Genomic DNA, 24,532 nt, shown 5'->3' with positions numbered 1-24,532 from the left:
TCCCCCGCCTTGCTACTTACATCCCCCCTTGCTACCTTCCTCCCTTTGCTACCTACCCCCCTTGCTACCTACCCCCCTTGCTACCTACCCCCCTTGCTACCTATCCCTCTTGCTACCACCTCCTCTTGCTACCTACCTCCCTCTGCTACACACCTCCGCTTGCTACATAGCTCCGCTTGCTACCTGCATCCCCTTCCTACCTACCTCTCCTTCCGCTGCCACCCGTTCGGCGTGAAAACACACGCGCCCCGCAGCAGCAGTCGCGGCTAAATTTGTCACCGCTGCGGCCGCCAATGCCAGTGCGGTCGAGAGACCGAGTGGTCGCTGTTGTCGTGCGTGTCTGACTCACATGGCCGAAAGCGAACCGAGTTAGACGCGCAGTTTGTTTACGTTCGGTTGGCCGTTCCTACACTGCGCGATCAGCAGGCGTCGCGCGAACAGGATGGCGCCTGCAGCTTGCGTAATCTATGCACCGCACATGTGTGCACGTGCCAAAGTGCCGCGCATGGCGCGATGTTTTCAAATAAGCATCCGACAAACGAGCACTGGTTTTCGGCGAGTTGGCGCGGTTTGTTCATTTCTTCGGGCATGCGGTCATCGTTACCTCAATGCAAGAAAAATAAAAACAAGTTTTATAGCTGTAGGCGCCATTCAGAGGAAAGGGGTAAGTTGAACTCGGAGAGAGCTAAGGCTGGCCGGATGACAACGAGGGGAAACGAAACGACGACACCCAGTGGACGACTATGCAATGACAACATCAGCAACGGCTCATACCCCCGTAAACAACGGCTCATACGCCCTTAAGGCAGAGGCTGAAAACGCTCAGCAAAGTGAAGCGAACATTGCACACATTCATTGGAATCATGCACACACATACAGCGTACAAAACAGCGTACATTTCAATAAAGGACAAGCTCAAAACAAGGATCTGTCATCATCAGCAATGGTGAGAAATGGCTCATACCCCCTCAAGGCAGAGGCTAAGAGCACTCAGCGAAGTGAAGCGAACAGTGCATGTATTTATTGGAATCATGCATACTCATGCATACGCATGCAGCGTACAGAACAGCGTACATTTCAATAAAGCACAAGCTCAAAACCAGCATCTGTCATCACCAGGAATGGCTCATACCCTCGTAAGCAATGGTCGATACCCCCTTAAGGCAGAGAGAGAGAGAGAGAGAGAGAGAGATAAAACTTTGTTATGTCCTTGATGGGGTTCAGGGGTGGCGGGGGTCGGGAGACTAACCCCCAATCCCCCCTTCCTCAGACGGCGGCCAGTCCTTGCTTTCTGGCGGCGTCTTCGGCCATCCGGACGGCCCAGAGCTGCTCCTCTGGGTCCAAGCTGAGCAGCAATGTCTCCCACTGCTCGGCCGTAGTTATGCGTGTGTTAGTGTGGGAGGTGTTGGTGGGTGAGGCTTTGGGGCATTGCCAGATAATATGATCGAGGTCAGCGCGGGCCTCGCACGCTTTGCAGAGTGGAGAGTATGCATCGGGGTACATGCGGTTGTAAAGCACGGGGTTCGGAAAGGTTCGTGTCTGAAGGAGTCGCCAAGTGGTAGATTGAGACTTATTCAGTGTTTTGTGTGCTGGGGGGTAGCGTAACCGCTCCCTGCAGTAGTGCAGGAGAATTTCTCTCAACGTAACCATTCGGTCCGGCGCGTGACCGCGATGCAGAACAGAGGGCTGGTCGGGATCGGAAGACGCAGGAGAAGGATGATGCGCCCGGTGTGCGAGAGCTCAGGCGGCATCGTGGGCGGCTTCGTTTCCAGCCAGACCCGAGTGACCAGGGGCCCAGATGATCTGCACGCGGCGTTGCCTTGAGGGAGGAGTGCCAGAGAGAATCTTCTGTGCTTGGGGTGCTATCAGTCCTGCTACAAGCGCTCAGCAAAGTGAAGCGAACAGTACATACATTCATTGGAATTGTGCATGCAGCATACAGAAGAGCGTACGTTTCTATAAATGACAAGCTCAAAACAAGCATCTGCCACCATCAGCAATCGCTCATACCCCTGTAAGCAGTGGCTCATACGGTTAAGATCGGCCTGCTGAGGTGCAAGTTTTGCCATCCAGGTGCGAGAGCGGCGTCGATTTTTCCTGGAAAGCCAACGCCACCCTCTAGCCACACGGCGTCACTAAGTCTACTGTGTCCGGAGGACAATACGCTGCGTCCTCGATTGTTCGTCGCGGGACTGCCGAGATGAGTTCGACGAACGAGGCTTTGTGACTGAAAACGCCACCGCCGACCCGGTCTGCCGTGAGCAATGGAGGTCCCGAGGGAACGTCTTTGGAGGCCCCTTCCCACGCACCGTTCCTGACGTCAAGCCCCGAGTTCTGCGAAGTGCGTCTGCCCTCGGTGGAATCCGTGAAAACGGCGCGGCAGCCCGCCTGCTCAAAGGCGGCTCGTCTACGTCTACTGATCGAACCTTTCCCTCACCTAGGGATCCATGGAGGACCGAGTGTTTATAAACCGCTGTTGTGCGGCTGCTCAGTGTACTTTCAGTCGCAGTCATGCTAGACTGATGAACTGCAACGTCCCGATGTAGATACTGTAAATGAACCCATATTCCTCGTTCTCGATAAGAAGCAGTCCTTCCCTTCAACAACGTCCTCAGCTTGGATAAGTTGGACGACGGCATGGGCCAGCTACCATTGTTAAGAACGGCCAGCTGCAGTGCAAGTTTGCCAGCCATTTACGCCAGCGGCGGTAACCTCATCTTGGAACTCCGCTGCCAACCTCTAGCCTCGTCGCCGTTGCGAGTGAAGGAGTTTGACGAAGCAGGCTTTGTGCTGAAACCGCCACCGTTACGCTCTAGCCTCGTCGCCGTTGCGAGTGAAGGAGTTCGACGAAGCAGGCTTTGTGCGCAACACGACAACGCCACCTTGTTCTGCTATGAGTGGGGGAGTTGCCGCGGGAACGTCGACAGGGGCTCCTTCCCGCGTTCCGACCAAGATGCAAGAGAATGTGCTACCCGGAACGGCTCAGAGTTCTACGACGCCCCTCTGACGTCGACTCCGGACCGTTACACCTGTGTGTATGTGCGGCACGTGTATGTGAGTCCTCATCCTCCTCCAACAGCCCTCATCCTCCTCCAAAAGGGCTAGTCTACGGTGACGTCGAACGGTGACGTCGAACGATGACTGGACGAACGTTTCCGTCCGCTTGGAATCAAGGGGCGACCAAGTGCTTATAAGCAGCGATTGTCGGCTGCTAGTGCGAGCTCGTTGTCGTGCTCGAAATGTACTAGTGAGCTGCGTGCTCGTTGTCATGCTCGAAATGTACTCGTGAGCTGTATGCTCGTAAGCTGTTTCCTGTATGTTAGTCTTGCGGGCTCCATATGGGAGTCACGCTAGACTGTCGATATATGTCTTGTCTAAGATGTAAATAATGTAAATAAATCCTGTTCGCCGAGTTCCTCCCTACGACCTTCAACTCCTTCAAATGGTGGCAGCGGCGAGTTTGTCCGACGACTCCTACATCTGGTTGACAGCGTTGGGATCGTCCGGCAACTCTTACACCATCTAATTCATGCCCGACTCCAATCTTGACAACTGGTTACGAACGGTGGGATTGACCTCCCAATCGTCACAATGCCCACTTAAGGCAGAGGCTAGAAGCGCTCAGCAAAGTGAAGCAAACAGTGCATACATCATTGGAATCATGCATACAGCCTGCAGAACAGCATGCGTTTCTTAAAGAATAAGCTATAAATTAGCATATGCTACAAGCGCTCAGCAAAGCGAAGCGAACAGTGCATACTTCGCAGGCAAGAGAAGAAACTTACGACAGTACACAGAGAATTTATGTTCCTCCACTTAGGCGCAAGTTACGTGGACACTGGGTATTTGAGACGTCATAGCGGTACAGCTATCCTTTCGCATGCGTACCACTTTATAGCGTCTCTTTGGGAACTTGCCGTCGCCGAGTGAAAGCAGCACTTCCCGACGCGGATGTAGCACGAAGTTTTTAAGCACGCGGGCGCTAGGAAACAAATTTCCAGCATTATTTTCGGCATGCAGCTGCCGGACTTTTATTTCCAACGCCGCGTGACGCTCCCTCGGCGCCGAAATCTTCGTGGTCCGTGTGTCTTGCACCTCCGTCTCGTGCCTGCCGGCGCTACGATGACTCTTCGACTGCCGCCACATTTGCCCACAGTCTGACGCTCGGTGTTCTCGCCTCCGGTTCGGCGGAACGTCAGTTTGTTAAGCTAAATACTGAAACCTCACCTTCGCAGCACTAAAGCGCGTGACACAAGCGCAAGTAATACTTACAGCTAAGTTCACTTTGGTCACACAACACACCCAAAGAAACAAGCAAACAAACACACTATTTGAGGCTCACGCAGAGGGCTGACTGGCCATCCTCTGCTTATCGCCCTCCCTCCCTTTCCACCCCATTCCCACACCTGAATTCCCCAATATAGGCCAGTGCTCCAGCCTTTTCAATAGAGATATCATTCATTCGTAACTCATAACCAACTGGCCCAAATGACAGCTCTGACTGAAATCCGCCCGTTCCTGCATTATATCGGGCTCATTAAAATTATATTCTCATGGTTTAAGTGCCAGAACCACGATCTGATTATTTGGAACGCCGCATAGTGAGGCAGTCCGGATCACTTTTGACCACTTGGGGTTCTTTAACGCGCGCCCGATGCACGGTATACACGAGCGTTTTCTCATTTGGCCGCCCATTAAAATGTGGCCGTCGCGGCTGGTAAACGAACCCGCGACCTCTTGCTTGGTAGCGCAACACGCCACTTGTAGGCCACCACGGCGGGTTAATATGTCGCCACCGGAGCGCGGCATATAGGTCTTATCCCACTATCCCGAAGTGTCATCTTCATAGGCCGGATCCATCCTTAAAGCTACAAGTGCCATCAAAAATTCCCTGCTCTGAGGCGACAGTATTGTGCCGCCTCTGGCTCGGGGTGGCATTTACGAAGGCCTACTCATTCCGCATTGGAATGAGGGATACGCCCATGTGCGACTGCTGCGGAACCACAGAAACGATTGACCACATCCTATGTACCTGCCCCCAATACTACGTCGAGCGCGAAGTTGTCCGGACAGCACTGAACCAGCTGGACTCTAGAGCATTCTCCGTAGTGAAGATCCTTGCACCCTGGCCGTTCGCGTCGATAGCACAGAAGGCCACGAAAGCGCTCTTGAAATACCTCAAGTCGACAGGTCTTGGGAACCGTGTGCAGACTCGGTGCGAATTAACTTTCCACTGTGCGGGGAACAGTGCTCGCTCTCTCCTCTCTCTCTCTCTCTCATCATCCCCACACCCCCTTCCCCCAGTGCAGGGTTGCAAACCGGATGTGCGTCTGGTTAACCTCCCTGCCTTTCCTGTCTTCTGTTGATCTTTTTCTCTGTGTCTCCGCAGGAACGCGGCGTAGAGTTTCGTACAATGTTTACTAGAGGGAACCCTGGCGCTAGTGTCTATGGGAGTGTCTCCTGACCATTTCAAAAGAGATATTTGCATTATCAGTGAAAGAAGTCGCAATGGTTACGCATCTGGTTAGATACTAGATTGCCTTGCGGTGTTCGGAAAACTATATTCGAAGCTTAAAAAGCTGAAGCGTAATAGATAACGTCACAAGAACTTCCGAAGCCACAAATGATGTAGACGAAACCGCGCACTGACCTCATTCCCATGGTAGCAGATCGATCGCAGCGCCGGATTTGCCCCTATTGAATTTTGTAGGAAAGTCTATGGAGTGCAGTAATGTAGGTGGTCCGGCTACTTCCTGAGCAAGGCGTGCCCCAAAACATGGCCACTCATTTGCACCACTATATATCTTTCTGCAAACGAAACCTTCGCAACAAAGCATCGATCTAGAGATAGATTTACTGTAATAATTATTGATCCACGGGGTTGAACGTCCCAATGCAACAACGGGGCGGTGAGAGTATTGGAGGGGCTCCGGATTAATTTTGGGCCATCTTCGGGTTTTATTTGTCTTGCACCTGAATCCGTGCACGCGAGCGTGCTTGCATTTTCTCTCCAGTCAAATTGCGGCTGCCGTGGCCCGTGGAATCGAGCCTGCGACCTCGTGATTAGCAGCAGAACGTCGTAGCCGCGGATCATTCAAGGCCGGTCATTTCGCATTAACGCTTACGCACGTAGAGTACAGGTAAACGAAGAATAGAAAGACGTACGGTTGAAACCGACGCATAGCGAACGCAGTCGTTATCATCATTCATCCGAGTTTAGAGGCCTACTGGTATACTGTTCGCGTTCCATATTACGCTGTACGTCACTGCGCCGAGTGCTTACGGTTTAACAAGTTTCTTCGCATAATATCACGTTATGATTATGTGGAAACGATCGTAGGTGAACGTAGAAGTAAGCGATGCTTCCTTTTATTCGGCCGTCTTGGACGCCATCGAGCTTCTCGTCTTCTAGCCAAAGCATATTGCTCCACGTGTTGAAACTATATGCGTCACTTCACGTCGCTGTTCACTGATCGCCGGAATGCGTTTGGAACCACCTCTGTATCCTTAAACTACACGCGAAACACATAACATCGGTTTGCGTAAGCCGCGACGGATAGCAGATCGTGTTTCCGCCGCGGCATGGATGACGTCATCATTAACTGAGCCAGTCAATAGGCGCTGCATCCTACCCATACAAGTCTCCTCTCCACCTCATTTCTCTAAGGGCCTTCTCTCGTCAGTCCTCGTCCTACTTGCCGCCCCTCTCCACCCTCTCCACCCTCTCCACGTTTATCGTCCACTTCACAGCACTTCCATTGAGACCTCAAGATCCGTCCCGCTCGATCTGTTAAGAAAGCCTCCGCTGCAAATATGAATAGTATTTTACACGTCGTCTCAGACTCAATTACTCCGACAAATGGAACTCTGTTCACGAGATGCGTCCATCAAGTTGTCCTCTGCCCTCCGCGTAAGACCTCCATCTTCGCTTCCCATTCGTGGGGAATTCCGGGAAGTGCACTTCCCGAAATTCCCACGCATACAACAACATTAGAGCACCTCTGTTTTCATTAAGTGAGTTCTAAAGAAAAGTTTCCAAGCACTCTGCTCAGCCACCATATTGTGTGAACAGGAAGGCAGTCTGCATCGCTTTTGACTTCGATGCCGTGTTCGCGAAGCTGCCTTCTTTTCTCGGCTTCGTCAGGATCGGAACTACATTTATAAAAAGGCTGCGGCCCGTTCAGCTGTCTACTCAGCCGTCTGCGATGTTTGTATCGATACACAACCATGACCAAAGCAGAGCGTATAACTCGTGGTTGACAGACGCCAGGCGAATGCATTGTGCATGCTTGCCGGTCGACGCCCAGCCAGCGCCCACGCCCGAACTACGTCGTCGTTCCTCGTGTTTATAACATGGCCTCCGAGATTGGGGCAGCGCGCACGGCGCGCTGCATCTCTGAGGCCATGGTTAGCGCTTTATCCTCGTCTGTATAGCGTCGTGCGGGGAGGCTCGGCTCCGGCGCGCTACATCGCATCTTAAAGGTCGAACGACGGCGCTGTTTATGTGTCCGCATTCACAGCTGTTGTGTGCACACTCCCACCGTCGCAAAGGGGCGTCGTGTAGACAGACGCCTTGACGTGTATTGAAAGCCGGCTCCTTCTCTCCGCAGCTTTCTATTGTGCTTTAGCGACTCGGACGCCTGCAAAGCGAGTCACGCACTTTCAGTCTACCTTCCGTCTCGACAGGTAAACGATGCGACATTTGTACCCGTCTTTGATGTCGGGTATTGTGCCTGACGCTAAAAGGACAGAATTTGCGGAGAAGTTTCTTGCTGTTTTGTTTACCAACTGCGAACGAATGGGAACAGTAGGCTCCGTTTACTTCCTGAGAACCGAAGAAAATGCTGCGATTTAATGGCATTTAGAGTCTTTTTTTTTTCTTTTTTACATACCTGTATGTTCGGGCGTGAAAAAGGAACACTTGGTCAAATACCTGTGCCGAAAGCAACACGTACATTAAGATGGGTCAAGCAAATGTCACCTCACGTTTGTTGTAGTACGAGATCACGCTTATTTACCTAAGAAGGGAGACGAAGATGCGACATCATGTGGTGGGTTGCCATGCTGATGCTACGGGCTAAATTTTAGAGTGAACTCAGAGTATATGAAACTTCCTTCACGGCGGCTTTTGGTCGTTTGTGACGTCACCGTTGTCTATACCAAGTGCGAATTTACTTAAAAGCTGATTTTACGAATATGATTAAACCACTTTCATTCTCTTCCGCGTGCATCTGACTTCATGAACAGTCAGAAGTCGTAAAATGTGAGACAATACGTATAAAGAATGTAGTCACACATGGAGTATACAGTGGTAATACATCGGACAATGATGACCAGATATACGACCGGCATTGGAAGCACTTTGTGCTTCTCGGGAATCAAAGGAAAGGAATGGTAAATGACGTTCATCTTCGGGTACTCTCTTTCACATTTAGCCCATACATTAGCGGCCGCGCTTAGAGTGCTGCCTGAGAAGAAGGAATGAATGGCAAATAACTTAGTCTCATGTAGGGCCTATTCTGTCAGCACATTGGCCATACATAGGAGAGCGTACGTTGTTCCTATACATGCCCGAGATTGGCCGCATTCTCGGTGATGTTTGGGAATGAGACGAATAGATTTGTGTTAAGTGTACTCCTATGTTCGGAATACATTTATAATTCTGAAAATTTATGCATACCCTCAGGGTACTTCAGAGCGGAAGGACAACAGAATAAATACATACATGAAAAAATAAAAAACATTTGAAAAGAAACGGTATTTCCTTTAAAAGGAATTTCAATGAAGGGAAAAATGGAATATAAGAGCAAAACATCAAAATATCAACGTAGTATCATGCAAGATAAAAGGCACTAATAAATTTAACTACTACCTTTCTTTAAAAGGCCATGGTCCAATATACTGGTATAAGCGAAAACAAATTCGACACAATCAGCTGTAGTTCACATCTACGTAGTGCATGCGATGGATAAGTAGATCCACTGGCGCGTACCCAGCGCACATACCCAGCAGCAGCAGTGGCACGTAATTTTGTATTGCACCATCACCGGGTTCGGCCAGAAAAAAAAAAAAAAAAAAAGAACAACTAGATACCTTGCCCGTCCGCCAAAAAGTTGCTGCACTGGGAGAAGAATGCATAGCGTTATATAAGGCAGCCTGTTCCACACATCGCACGACGTTGGCCCAACATACGGCCCACATGGTTCCCGCTTTCAGCCCCCTTTGGGAATGAAAAGAACGGCAAGTAATCGGATAGCCAATCGCTTTTAGAAACCGATCATTGTCGGCCACTACGCGTCTAGGCGCAACGGCGCGGCAATACCCGATCGGCTCCCGCTCTCGGGGAGCTCGTTTTGCAAGGCAGGAAAACCGTGCGGCCGCTTCCGCAACGTGAGTGCCCTTCTTTGTTTACCCGGCAATGCTCGTCGTAGTGGCGCTTCCCACGGACATTGCGCGGGAGGCGGCAATAATATTGTGCCGCCCGTTGGAGGTGCCGTACGATACCGCGTGTTGTTCAGACCGGAACGAAAGCTTGGGAGTGAGTGAGTGAGTGAGTGAGTGAGTGAGTGAGTGAGTGAGTGAGTGAGTGAAAAACTTTATTGAGCTCTAGATTCGCCGGTCTTATGCGGTCTTCAGATGGCTTCGTCCATCTTCTTGCACAACGGTCGGTTTCCCTTAGTCCAGGGCTCCGTTGGATGCTGCTCCCAGTTGTGCTCGCCGAATCGGACCTTCTTGGTCGACCCGGCGATCGCGGGAGAGCACTCCCTCCCATTGCTCCGCACTCGGGTTTGGTATGACGGGTGCCACGTCTATCTTCTGGCATGCCCACGTTGTGTGATACAGCGTGGGTGTTTCGTGGATCATGTGCTGCATCATTTGCTGAATCTCTGCTTTAAACTTGGCGAAACCCTCGTTGCCTGCCTTGCGATGGGGTTTGGGTTTGTATACGGTTTGTGGCTGCGGAGGGCTCTTCGACCTAAGCTCTCGCACTGCCTTCGTTAGCTCTGCTATTTAGCGTTCTAGCTCCTTCTGCCTAGCGCGTGATAACTCTAATTCGCGTCGGGAAACTAATTTTGGGCGTGATTCAGAGGGAGCGTGAGTTCGATGTCACGGCAACCAAGTCTTGCGCCTCATTTCACGTTTGTCTGCGTGTGATAGTTTTCTGTCCTTCGTGTGCGTCTTGTTACAACTGCAACTTCCCAACTGCGTATGCAGAATCAAATCTTTTTCAATGCGAGTTAGTATGAGTCACAGTTTGGGTAATTCGAATTGAGTGTAAGTGTAGTCTATTTATATGTCTATAAGGGTCAAAGTGGTTGCAGATCCCGGTCCAAGCCAGTCCTAGTGGTGTTTCGTTTAATAGTTGGTTATCATGTTTGCTACACGGTGACCTAGCCTTGAAGTCTGGGCCGGCAAGCTCAGCCTGAGGTTTTTTCCTTTCTTTTTCTCGCTGTTCAGAATCAGCGGCGCTTCCACGTGTTCGCCGGTTCAGTATCGCATCGATATATGCGAGAAGGTGTGAGACCTTTTCTGAGCACGAGGAACCAGTTGCAGTCAATTCGACTATGTGTGACGGCCTGAGTCGCTCGGTCCAAGAGGCTGTGAGTCCGAGTCGATCGGAGTGATTCGAGGTAAGCGCAAGTAAATGTCAAGTAAATGTGTGGGCGTGAGTCGCAGGGAACTTTCAGTCGGAGTCAGCCCTACAGAGTGAATTCGGACAGTGGGTGAGCAGGTGTCGGAGTTACTCGAAGCGAGTCCGGGTTGGTGTGAGTCAAGAGTCCGAACGAGCAGTGAGTGAGCAAAAAGTAACACCCTTGTGCCGGTGAGCCTGGAATAGTTTAAGACTACACGCACATATTGTGGGACTGCCTTAAATATCCAGAGGAAGCAAAAATCAAGAATGCTCCCACCGCGGCTCGCGGCAGCCGCGAAGAGCTACGACCGAGACGATCAGCTCTGGGCCGTCCAGCAGGTCCGCGAAGCGCTCGAAAGGCACGGACCCAGCGAGCCGGCAACGGCGAGCGGAGACCCGCGCCGAGTAACGGCGACTTCGAGGATGACGTAGGCCCTCGTCGGGGCGCGCGAGCGCCCAACTACAGGCATAAATAAAGTTGCCTCGAATCCAATCCAATCCAAGTGGTATGCGAGTCTGAGGGAGCTTTTGTTTTGTTTTGCTGGTCTCAGCCGTATCGGTAATAGATAAACATGGATGGATGGATGGATGGATGGATGGATGGATGGATGGATGGATGGATGTTATGATCGTCCCCTTTGGAACGGGGCGGTGGGTTGAACCACCAAGCTCTTGCTGTTATACCGCCTCTTGCTATTATACTAACAGGCCGCTGTACGAGGCGCGCTCTAGTGGAGAACTCGGGACTAATTGTGACGCCTTGACTTATTTACGCCATGGACCTGGTTGCCGAACTAGGTCCGTGACGTCCATGTCCAGGTAAACTAAGCTTTCAAACTTTCAAAATCACAAGTGTTCTTTCTTTTTTTTCCCTTTTTTTGCATTACGCCGCCGTGGGAGTGCAGCCGCTGAAGGCGGGAATCGAACTTGCAACCTCGTTTTCAGCAGCTGAACGCGACAGCTACTGCGCTACTCCCAGTGGGCGCTTACAATCCCACGCCTTGAACAGTTACTCAAATGAGAGAGAGAGAGAGAGAGAGAGGAGGGAAACGAAGGCACCCTCGATATGCTTGTTCTAGTTGTCAGCCCTTTTCCCCAGTTGTCAGCCCTTTTTCTCTTTTGTTGACGGCTACTGATACGGGGCTCCGCCGAGACTTCCGCCGCAGTAGACGCTGCATGAGTCGGCGTCTGCAGCCGCCCCGTTCACCTGCGACCGCGCGAGCACTCGACTTCGATGCACAAAGTTCCGCGTGCTAGCGCGATAAAAAAAGAAGGCGGCACTTTACTCGTGGTCGCGGTGTTCGGAACAGCCAGCGCGCGTCGCGGACACGCGCACTGCGAAGAGACGCTCGGAAAGCGAAACAAAGGGAAGTGGACGATAACGAACAGAAAAAAAAGAAAAAAAAAAAGAAAATAACGAAGTGACGTTTTGCATATGCTACTGGGAGGCATCGATTACCGCTCAAGGCGGAGTGGCCTCGATAGCCAGGAGTGGGCGTGGAACTGCGATACCGCGATGAGCGAATGGGCTGAAAAGAAAGAAAATACAAGGAACACACGCGACTAATGCACTCAAGGCTTGGTCGTTGACCCTTGACGTGGGCGTGAGGGATGTGCGAAGTATGTGCCGCTGAAGCAGGAGTATCGTACTGTTTATTCGGACTGCGTTGGTGAATGCCCTACAATAGAACCTTTATCAAAGAGAACAAAAAAGAAGCGTGTAGACATTCTGTAGACATCTTGTAGACCGCTTCGCATGTCAATAGACCTACTACCGGAGTGTCTCGCGGCTCACCACGTTCTTGAGGTAGAAGGACCGTTCTGTTCGTTTAGATTAGCTTGGATGAACGCCCTACAATATTACAGCCCTTATATCAATGAAATTAAACGGTTTGAAGATTGTCCTCTGTAGACTTCTTATAGAGCGCTTTTAAGCATTTTTCCGAAAAAGCACCCTGCCTTTAGTTCATCTCTATTCTCTTGTTCCACATACAGGCGAATGTAAACGAGACTATGTCCCTTTGTCTAACTGTAGTCTATACACTTCTGAAATGGCTACTTGCAGTAAGTCTGAAACAATTATTAACGCAGTATACGGCCGTATAATTTCTCGAGCTGTTTGTGGACGAATTATAGACTTCTCAGAAGAAACCGCCATTCAACATTTTATATGGAGCCTAACATAATTTTTATGAGCTAAGCAGCTACTGACGGACAGCTTGCGAAGCTGCCATCATTAACTGATTGATTCATATTACGCGAAGGAATATGAAAGGGAGCAGGGAATGTGCTCTGGAGCGGCTATTATTCTCGACGCATGCATTCTGTGTAGCGTAGAGTGCGAATCTGTGTAAGGTAGCTTCCCGCTGAACATTTAGTCATAAGGAAGACATGTTGCTTTGAGCACAGATGTAAAGTTGATGTATGTCGTCTCGCATAAAAATTTGAGTGCTCCCTTTTCGCATTGCTATACGTTGGTGCGTTGGCACTAGTATTAGCAACTAGCAACTAGTACTAGTACTAGTACTAGGTACTAGTACTAGTTGCGAGGTAAGCGCTCCTCTTGGACCAACTTGCTTATATTTAAGTGTTATATTTCAGCTCTACAAGGTCAGCACCGTTGAGAATTAGCGCATCGATTCTTCTCACTGGCTCTCAGCTCCTTGGCGGTACTGGTTCAGGCTGTTCGAATCGCTCGTACATGATGTGGTATTGCTTCGAGTTACCAAGGGGGGGGGGCAGAGTGTAGAAAGGGTACTTTGTTAATGAGGCTGATTCGTCATCGTAATCAGCGACCCGCCTTAAGTCCGTCGCAGGACAAAGGCCTTTCCAATTGATCTCCAACTGTCCCTGCGATTGTATCAGCTCACTCCAAATGGCTGCAGATTTCTTCACATCGTCCCAACAGCTGACTCGCTGCCAACCCAGACTGTGTTTCGTGTTCCCTGGCAGCAACTGGGTTGGTCAGATGCTAAATTCAGATGCTAAAGCGGCATCTACGTAGCCGCCCCAACCGCGCTGCGAGCTTCGCTTCCTTTGGCAGGAACCTTCAGTGTGCCAGGCCTTGTGGCGAAACCTGAGAGAGAGAGAGAGAGAGAGAGAGAGAGAGAGAGAGAGAGAGAGAGAGAGAAAGAGAGAGACTTGTTCTGTAGAAGACAAAGGGAAAATGTGATCTACCGGTATACAGAACGGCTGCTAGGCGACACCTGACTCGGTGGAGCATACGCAGAGCATGGCCCTTCTGAAACGTATTGGAAAAAAAAAAGTTTCCCTTCCTGCTCTGACGAATCGCTTTCACCTCTCGAGATCCGACGCGCGTCTACCGGGTCGAAGTATGCTCGGCATTCTACGCGCCCTAGATTTCTGCACGCACAGTCGCTGCGGAAGCGGCCGTTATCTGCGCGCGCCATTCTTTCTCGCTGACGTCAGGAGTGCCTTGGCGTTCGTGCCCGGACGTTGCGCTTGTTTGAACGCGCGGTTTCGGTTTTCGCGCCTCGCGCGGAGGCAGTGAGTCGCCGACAGCTGACGTCGCCTATGAGTAATGCGTTTTGGAAGAACAACAGCTCACGGGATGTGGGTCAGAGTGAAGAATGCAACTCTGGCGGCAGCAATGTGCTTGCTTGCCTAAATTGTTTATTTTTCTTTCGCTTCGGTTGCCACGCGACATAACTTCAGAACAAAATAACAACGACGAAATTAAACATATATACGTAGAAGCGTTTCGCGCCGATACTGCACTAGCGACTTACAGAATGTCTTGCTCATGATCTCTCGTTGACAGTCTTCGGGTTGGTCGCATCTCAGCTTTACAACTCCAAGTATACTTTCGTCGGTTGTCTCAGTCCCAGGGCTCGTCGAAAGTATTTTTCTTTGTGTGCTTTCTTTGTCCTTTGTTTCCCTGTCAAGCTGAGGCCACACTGCCATCATTCTGTATAATAGAAGATATCAATCAATCAATCAATCAATCAATCAATCAATCAATCAATCAATCAATCAATCAATCAATCAATCAATCAATCAATCAATCAATCAATCAATCGAGTCAATTAACTAATTAGTCAGTCAATCAACGAATCAATTTTGTAGGATTGAATGACACCGGGGTTTTTGGCCTATGGAGGAAAGCGGAAGAGAGTTGAAGGTAAGGATTATGTATCTCAGAATTTTCGCCCTTAGGCATGGCTCGTAGGTTTACAAGAAGGGTGATTTAGCTTTCTTTACCGATGGCGGAAAGTATAACCGTCATCACGGAAGAGAGGGGGGGGAGAGGGGGTCTGATGAAGTTGTAACTCTTCTTCGGCTACTTTATCAGTACTGAAAAGTGAAAAAGGTTGTCCACTGAAAAGGCCGGGTGTTCTAAATATCTCAGCCAATGAAAAACAACTAAGAAGAAGGAGTGAAGAAATAAAAACGTTCGTACATCTACGTAAATCCAAGCAATTCGTACATCAAAGGCGCCGAAGCCGTGCGAAGTTCTCACACCCTTCCAGAGTCTCGAGGATCTTGTTTACCACATTTCAATATCTACTCAGGACTTTGCAAATGCTCCACTATAATCGGTGCCATTCCTTCGCTGCATCCGAGTCATTTTAGAGATTACGCTATACGGAGGTTAGTACTTCGGCGCCTTCCGTTATATCGGACGCGTGTTCCTGCCGGCCGCGCCCGCTCTGCTGCACCGGCTCCATGGTAGGGCGTAGGCAGAGAATGCGTTGAAAAAAAAAAAAAAAAAAGACAATGACTTACACCGGTGTCACACGGCCACTTTTGATCGCGATCGAGCCCGATCCGGATCGAAATTCTGGACCGCGATTGGCTCCCTCTCGCTTCTTGCGCAAAGGGGACAATCGCGACCGAGAAATACATATAGCATACAACATATATATATATATATATATATATATATATATATAGTCATATCATAAGAAGCCAACAAACACTGACACCAAGGACAACATAGGGGAAATTACTTGTACTTAATAAATGACATAAAGAAACGATAAATTAATGGAAATTAAAGTGGATGAAGAAACAACTTGCCGCAGGTGGGAACCGAACCCACAACCTTCGCATTTCGCGTGCGATGCTCTACCAATTGAGCTACCGCGGCGCTGCTTCCCCATCCACTTTCTTGGGTATTTGTGTGTACTGGTATAACAAGGACGTTTAGGAAATTCATCACGCTTTTGAGACGGATAATTAGGCGCAATAAAGGTTTAGACATTCTGTATATAAATGACATATGAAAAAGTGAAAATGAATCTACGATTTGAAAAAAAAAAAAATGAAGTTGTGAAGTTTAACGTCTCGAAATATATAGGCGGCGAGTTGTAGTAGGCACACCGTATGAGATTTGGGGGGGGGGGCGGGGGGGGGCTCCTAATTGGTTTTGACCAGGTGGGGCTCTTTAACGTGCACTCATGTCTAAGCACGCAAGCGTATTTTTCTTTCTTCTTCGTATTTTTTTTTTCGTTTCGCTCACATCGAAATGCAACCACCGAAGTCTGGAATCCGTACCTCCCACTTCTCGAGCTATAAGCAGCGCGAGTTGAGTTGAGTTGAGTGGTTGTAGGCTACTGGTGGGATTAGCCTTGCAGTAGCTGCCGGCAATTGCTTCACCGTAGCGACACCTAAAAAACATAAATCATATAAATCAGACACAGACCTCACAACTACACATAGCCACTCCTAAGGTCACCATGAGGAGGCCAAATCCGTGTCCTGCAGGTAATTTAAAAGAAGGCGAGAAACCTCCTTTCTATCTAACTGGTTCCCGCGCGGGAAAACAACGTCCTGAAGAGAACTGTGGCGTGACGTCATAGCCACTGTGTGGTGCTTCCGTGGCAGTTTCGGCGGAATGCGCGCACCCAGCGGTCGTCACTCGAGAGCTTCCAAGTGTTTTTTGGCTTCGCATTGGACGGCAGCGGGCGCTGATACGTGCACGATTCTTTCGCTCTGAGTAACGTTTTGCATACTTTCCTCGCGTTATCTGTGGCATGCGCCGTCATTTCCGTCCGGTCGCGACATTGTTCCTTTCATTTTTTATTTTTCGTCGCCTCGAACAGCGCAGAATCATCGTTTCTGGCGACAATGTCTCTCAGATAAGAGAAAGGGCTAGAAGCTGGGCTCGGAACCCTGACGTCGGGTCAGCCGAATTCCACTACACTCTTAAGCAAAACTACACCCTTTGAGTCGTATCTTGCCACACAACAATAATCGTCATCTGTCTTGTCCGCATTTCCTTTCTTTAGCGCTGCGAGCCCGGTACTTCCAAGTCACGAACGGCATGCGTGTTATAGCATGACAGGGCATTCTCGACAAGAGAGTAGCGAGCGCAGCGTTTTCAATAAAGGAAACTCAAGCAAGACAGATGACGTATAATCATCATCATCATCATCAGGCCGTTTTATGTCCACTGCAGGACGAAGGCCTCTCCCTGCAGTCTTCAATTACCCCTGTCCTGCGCCAACCGATTCGAGCTAGCACCCGCAAATTTCCTAATTTCGTCGCACCAGCTAGTCTTCTGCCGTCCTCTACTGCGCACCCCTTCTCTTGGTACCCATTCTGTCACCCTAATGGTCCAACGGTTATCTAGTCTGCGCATTACATGACCTGCCCAGCGCCATTTTTTTTCTCTTAATGTCTATTATAGTATCGTCCTATGCCCGTTTGTTCTCTGATCCAAACTGCTTTCTTTCTGTCTCTTAAAGTTATGCCTAGCATTCTTCGTTTCATCGCTCTTTGCGCGCTCCTTAACTTGTTCTCAAGCTTCTTTGTCAGTCCCCAAGTAGCCACCCCATATGTCAGCACAGGTAAAATGCACTTATTGTATACCTTCCTTCTTCAGTGATAACGGTAAGCTTCCAGTCAGGAGCTCACGATGTCTGCCGCATGCGATCCAACACATCTTTATTCTTCTGTGAATTTCCTTCTCATGGTCAGGGTTCCCTGTGATTAGTTGGCCTACGTAAACGTATTCCTTCACAGACTATAGAGGTTGACTTGCAATCCAGAACTCTTGTTCCCTTGCCCAGTGTTTCATTATTTGTTCTTCTGCATATTAATCTTCGACCCCACTCTTACACTCTCCCTGTTAAGGCCCTCAATAATTTGTTGTAACTCGTCTGCAGTGTTGCTGAATAGAACAATGTCATCGGTAAACCGAAGGTTTCTGAGATATTCGCCGTCAATCCTTACTGCTAAGCTTCCCCAGTTTATTGGCTTGAATACTTCTTCCAAGCACGCAGGGAACATATAGCATTGGAGAGATTGTCTCCCTGTCTGACCCCTTTCTTTATAGGCATCTTCCTATTTTTGTAGAATTAAGGTGGCTGTGGAATCTCTGTAGATATTTTCCAAGGTATTTAGGTAAGCGGACACCACTCCTTGATTACGCAGTGCCTCTATGACTGCTGGTATCTCTACTGAATCAAATGATTTTTTGGTAATCTTTGAAAGCCATATAGAGAGGCTTATTGTACTCTGCGGATTTCTCGATAACCTGATTACTGACATGGATGTGAGCCATTGTAGAGTGTCCCTTCCTGAAGCCAGCCTGTTCCCTTGGTTGACTAAAGTACAGTGTTGCCCTTATTCTGTTGGAGATTATTTTGATAAATATTTTATATAATACTGGGAGTGAGCTAATGGGCCTATAATTATTCAGATTTAACGTCTCCCTTTTTGTGGATTAGTATAATGTTTGCATTCTTCCAGTTTTCTGGGACCCTTGAAGTCGATAGACACTTCGTATAGAGAGCCGCCAGTTTTCCTAGCATTATGTCTCCATGACCGTTATTCCATCCTCTCCTGCTGCTTTTTCCCGTTTCATGCTATGCAAGGTCCTTTTGACCTCATCTCTAGCTATAGAAGGAGTTTCTGTATGCTGTTCATTATTGTTTCGAATAGAGTACTCCTGAGCCCTCTGGGTACTGTACAGACAGCGTAGAATTTACCTTCGAATTATACCTTCGAGATTGCTGATGATATTACCCTGCTTATCTTTCAGTGCATACACCTTGGTTTGTCCTATGCCAAGTGTCCTTCTCACTGATTTCAGGCTGCGCCCATGTTTTTACGGCTTCGTCACTCTTTCCCACGTTATAATTACGAACATCACTTATTTTCGTATTGTTTATCAGCTTTGACAGTTCCGCGAATTCTATCTCTTTAGTTGGACACTTTCATTCTTTGTCGTTTCTTTATTAAGTCATTTGTTACTTCGGAGAGCTTGCCTACTGGTTGCCTTGGTGCCTTGCCTACCACTTCGATTGCTGCCTCTGAAGCCAGCCTCGTTACGGTTTCATTCACTACCTCTATGTCATCATCATCATTTCTCTGTTCTAAGGCTGTATATTTGTTTGCAAGTGCCAGCCTAAGTTTGTCTGCTTTTACTCTTACTGCCTCTACGTGGACCTGTTTATTCTTGACCAATTTTACTCTTTCTCTGTTGAAATTGAGGTAAATCCTAGCCCTCACTAATCTATGATGACTGCACTTTACCCTACCTATCACTTCTACATCCTGCAGTATGCTGGGATCGGCAGAAAATATGAAATCAATTTCATTTCTTCAGGAGGAAAGGGGGAGCGGAGGGTGTAACTGACTCCGATTATTGTTGTGTGGCAAGGTACAACCCAAAGGGTGTAATTTTGTTTAAGAGTGAAGGCCCGACCGTATACATTCGAACTTATGTAAGCTCGTAAGTACGAATGAATGTGTGTTCGTATAGACTCGCGTAAAACAGAGACACGCGTCACATTCTGCTAGAATGTATAAAAATGTCATATCGAGGACAGTAACAAAAATGTTTGGGTTGTATCTTGCCACGCAACAATAATCGGTGTCAGTTACGCGCTCCGCTCCCCCTTTCCTCCTCCTCATTAGCTCTAGTACAACCGCAGCCCAAAGCTGTAGAAAGGCCGAAGACACCACTGGAAGGTGTCAAGGTCAAGGTCGTTTGCTTTGTGCGAGGCTCAGAGCGGTATTGATACGGCGGCGCGACTCACCGTTCTGAATAGCTACTCGGGGGCGCTAGTTTTCGGACGCCAAGGGACAAGCAGACGCGTGCGTGGACTCAGTCTGGTTAACCTCCCTGCCTTTCCTTCTTCCCCTCCCTCCCTCCCTCCCTCCCTCCCTTCTCTCTCTCTCTCTCTCTCTCTCGTGTGCGTATAGAAACCGAGCGAACGCACGTATACGTACGAACGAACACGGTCGGAGCCCGTTTCCGAAATAACACTGTAATGGCGAGTCGAACTAAACCGAATTTAGACATCTGTGATTGGCCCCGTAATTTTTCGAATCAACACAGGTGGAAAAGTTCGTCCTCGTCCCGAACCAGGACGAATTTTCTTTTCTTTCGAGGAAGGCTTATGGGTTTCCTTTGTAACACTTAGCTACGTTTGGGTGGATGTCTTACTTTCCCGTTAGTATTGATAAAATTATACAACTTCTATGCAGGCTGCCCGAATGAGTTCTCGAGAGAGTATACTCAGATCGCCCCGTTAGAGTGTGTCGTTCCCGGCGGGGTTGTGGCGGACGCCCCTCGTATTTTACACGTATGCGTGACACATTTTGTTACTGTCCTCGATGTGACATTTTATACATTCTAGCAGAATGTGACGCGTGTCTCCGTTTTACGCGATACTTCATTCGCACGCAGCAATGAGCTATAACTGCGCGCCCAATTTTGCGCGAACGGTGTCTTCCGCACAGGCGGTGCCATGACGGAATCGACGAATAAGGGCTTGCTTGCTTCTATTTGAATTTTCCGGAACGTTAGAACTGTGTAAGCGAATCAATATGAAACACATCGAAGCTCATGGGCGTCAATAATGAAATCACTCTACGTCACAGCGATCCCCCGGCAGTTGTATACTATACTCGTCGCGCATTCAGCAAATAAATCACCCTACTTCACAGCGATCCGCGGCCGTTGTATACTATACTTGTCGCGCATTCAATAAAGAAATCACTCTGTGACGGTGATCCGCGGTCGTTGTATACTATACTCGTCGCGCATTCCGTACGGCTGAGTCACATACGTCGCGTGTATGCATGCACGCGTGCGCACTCGATTACGTCTCCCGCAGCCGCTCGCGTCATCTCCAGGCTCTGGCTATTCCTTCACTACGTAGACGATCGATTCTATTCTGGGAGGACAGCGCAGCGAGGTTTGGTGTCTGTGTTTATACGGACACAGACGAGTGGCCTCGACATTTGCCTCTTGTCGCGTCGCGGTTTCACTACCGAGGCGGCACCCCGGACGCGCGCACGCGCGGGCGTGTGGGCGTGTTTGTAGTACGTGTGGCAACACACGTAAGCGCGCGCGCGTGTTTGGAGGGCGGGAAAGAAGAGCGCGCGGACTATGTCGCATCGCGGTAATGGATTTCCTGCCATCGGCGATCGTTTCCTCTTTTCCTCTGGCCGCCGCGCGCACTCTCGCGGCCTGCGTAAGGGTAGAGACCCCAGCTGCGGCTGAGACCATAGCCGCGGCGCTGGTAATAAAGCAAGAGGACAGGGTGTGGCAGGGAAGTCCATGTCGTTACCGACTCGCAACAGGCCTGCCGTAACTTTACCAACGGACGAACACCGCTGCTGGCGGCTCAGGTTCTAGGCCCGAGGCTGCAAGAACACCATCAAATCACGTGGACGCCGGGCCACGCGGGTCTGGAGGAGAACGAAAGGGCGAACGCCCTAGCTCGAGCGCTAATCAACCGAGCAGGGCAAGACCAATCGTCTCATCAATCCCCACCCTTTACCTTCATGCCCCTGCCGTCCAATTACTGCGACCGACTCGAGATCCAGCGACTCAACCACAGGATTTATCCTCCGCCTCACAGAAAGCTCAGCACTGAAGATGCCGTAGCTCTCCGACTTATTCAGACCAACACATTTCCAAATCTACACAGATACAGTAAAATGTTCCCACATACATATCGCGGCATCTGCCCCTGATGCGGCGACACACGCCCAACACTCTTTCACATATCGTGATGGTGCGGGGGCAAACCTCAACACTTAAAGACGCCTAGCACGTCATTTGAGTGGTGGGAGGTACAGCTGACCGGCGATACCCTGGCGTGACAAGAAGCTCCTGTACAGCAAGTGCGTGGAGCAGCCATGGCCAGTGGAGTCCTGGAATTAGGACACCACCCACTCGACCTCAAGAGCAACCACCTCGATGGTCAGAATAAATGTTTTCTCTCTCTCTCTCTCTCTCTCTCTCTCTCTCTCTCTCTCTCTCTCTCTCTCTCTCTCTCTCTCTCTCTCTTTGCGACGAAGGACGCCGATTGGAAAACCGTGCTTGAATAAGAGGCAGCAAATATTGAAAGCGCTTCCCGATAGCGCGAGAGCCCTGGCCGCAGTAAGAAGCAAGGCATTCTGCGTGAGTTATCAACATGGCGCGGCAGAAGGCATAGTGGCTGCGCAATAACCGAAGAAATGCGATGCGCGCTGGGCGCGCGAGCCAACTCTTATCCACACCACTTACATAGCAGAAGGCCTGTTCACTCCGATTCATGACGTCACGCTACTGGCCCGAAATTTACATTGCCAAGGCTGGCGTGACGAAAGCGGTGACGTCAAAATCACCGCGGCCTACCCATTTGATTGCATGACAGTCGGGCCACAGAATCTAATGGGTGTGCTCTAATGCACGGTATAATCTAATGCATGACATCATGGATGGGAGTCAACAGGCCTTGTGCTCTCTAGGTTGTATCGGCTCCACCCTCAACGAACAACAGTGACACAGATGTGCTAGCTGATGCTGTTTCACGTCTATGCTGGACAATTTGCAGACTTCCTTAATTTTCTTTCATGAGAGAAGCTTAACCGCGAGTGCCGCGAAGCGTACTGCTTAGCGCGAACGTAAATAACGAGCAACTCGGCTAGAACACATCCCCACTAAGTCGAGGCTCACGAGCCCTGTTCCTTCTGCCCTGTTAGCCGCTTCTCTCTTCTATACGAGCTTTATGTGGCGTTTCTAATAAACCAGTAGTGGCCGGTGAGCATGCGTGCTGTTGTCTTGTTTCTTATTTATTCAGCTGTCTGAAAACTCCGTTGAGTCTTTCGGCTTTCGCAGCCGGCTTGGTCGTGTTGTTCGGATTAGCACAACAGCTGCGCTAGGCATCCTATTATGGCCGTGTCGCGCACGTAAGAAGCAAAGGAGCTTCGAGACTTCTCCCCCTGTCTTGTGCAGGCGAATTGCGACCGTCAGGTGTTTCACAGAACTTTGCTACGCAACGGCAATCTATATGCTCGTTTTATTTTTGGCGTATTTTACAAGTACGTTAATATTATAGGCCTCTGAGGTACGTTGAGTATTTGCTCGCCAGCGTTTGGTTCGGTGGGTGGTTGTGGACGGATGGATGGATGGACGGACGGACAGACAGACAGACAGACAGACAGACAGACAGACAGACAGACAGACAGACAGACAGACAGACAGACAGACAGACAGACAGACAGACAGACAGACAGACAGACAGACAGACACAGACAGACAGACACAGACAGACAGACAGACAGACACAGACAGACAGACAGACAGACAGACAGACAGACAGACAGACAGACAGACAGACAGACAGACAGACAGACAGACAGACATGCGAAAAGACAAGCAGAGAGACAGACAGACAGAAGAACATGCGAACAGACAGACATGCGAAAAGACAAGCAGAGAGACAGACGGACGGGCGCATGAAACTGCACATGCGCGGCACGAGTGCAGGTGGTTCTAAAGTCAGCATCTTGGTGGCATCACAGTGCGCAGCTAGCCCGCCGTATACAGACTGAAATGCGAGCGCGCGTAGAAGAGCACGACGAGTACCGTAGTCGGCTGACCCCTCCTCTTGTTATGCACGCTGTTTTGATTGTTCCTCTCTTGACCGCCGTCCGGCACAGACGGCACCCTGGAACGTCGACTGAAACGGGCCGCTGCCCTTTCAAACGAAGCGCAGCTCGGAAGAAAGAACGAGCGTTAGTTGTCTCGCATGGGCTGTCGCGACCTTTCGCATAGGGAGGGCAATGCACCGCCTGTCGCGAAGTGTTATTTTACCCATCGCGTTGTCGCATAAAGAGCGCGGACTTGACACCGACCTTCTGCTGTCGCTTCAGGATGACCGCCCGTGTCACTGCTTCGTCTTCCGGAGGCTGACACTAAATTTTCATATCTTCATTGAATTTCGTGGCGTATCGCTTTCACATTCAAGCGACCTCTGAAACGACGCATGTGACACGTACGCTGTCGGCTGCTAGGAAGTGTGCTTAAGATGTTGTTTACGGCGATGAAGTTCAATTCAAAAGGCACCGCATCATTTATTTTGGTGGCTTTTATGTGAGTTTCGTAGAAAATTCAGCTCCGAATCGTTATAATTGTGATTAGGCTTTTCTGCGATTCGTTTCTTCACCGATAGAGCAACCTCAAGAGCAACGATCTCGATTGTCCAAATAAATGTTTTATATATCTCTCTCTCTTCACCGACAGGAGGCGCGTAATACAGGCGGTAACTGTGCAGGCCACACATTAAATTTCAAGCACTTTTGCAGTGTAAAAGGCTTTCATTGGTTTAGCTAAGCTTTTCATACAATGACAGCCCACGAATAGACTCATATTGCGAAGGCACGTTACATTAGCGACTAGAGAAGATACAATACAAAGTTGGCAGGGGAGAACAATATCAAAGAAATTCAGCATTGTTGCACTAGTCAGAGTACCGGACCGCGGCTTCGCGGGCCTGCTGATACCGAACATTTTTCTATAGGGAAGAAACATAACACAATGGGAAATCGAAAAGATTGATTGATCTACAGAAAAAAGATGACTCATTCTCTTGAAAGCGCAAAGCTAGAGAAAGACATGCTAATGAGTGCTCTTAAACATATGCAGTCACG

At 49.5% G+C, this 24,532-nt stretch overlaps 1 long non-coding RNA gene across 2 annotated transcripts; it reads right to left on the bottom strand.

Annotated features, from left to right (window-relative positions):
* Window positions 1-13,215: 13,215 nt before the first annotated feature.
* On the bottom strand, window positions 13,216-23,576 carry LOC142587186 (uncharacterized). 2 transcript variants are annotated; one of them, XR_012829385.1, is made up of 3 exons: window positions 23,469-23,576; window positions 14,383-14,561; window positions 13,216-13,709 (listed from the first exon to the last, which is right to left on the bottom strand). It is a non-coding gene; the product is annotated as an uncharacterized LOC142587186 (long non-coding RNA). The 2 variants fall into 2 exon arrangements; XR_012829384.1 differs by lacking the exon at window positions 13,216-13,709 and having other exon boundaries at window positions 14,231-14,561.
* Between the last annotated feature and the right edge of the window lie 956 nt (window positions 23,577-24,532).

Source organism: Dermacentor variabilis, chromosome 7 (genome assembly GCF_050947875.1).
Source record: "Dermacentor variabilis isolate Ectoservices chromosome 7, ASM5094787v1, whole genome shotgun sequence".
Lineage (NCBI taxonomy): Eukaryota > Metazoa > Arthropoda > Arachnida > Ixodida > Ixodidae > Dermacentor > Dermacentor variabilis.
Note: the sequence above shows the minus strand (reverse complement) of the source record. Positions and strands in the feature narration are given on the sequence as shown.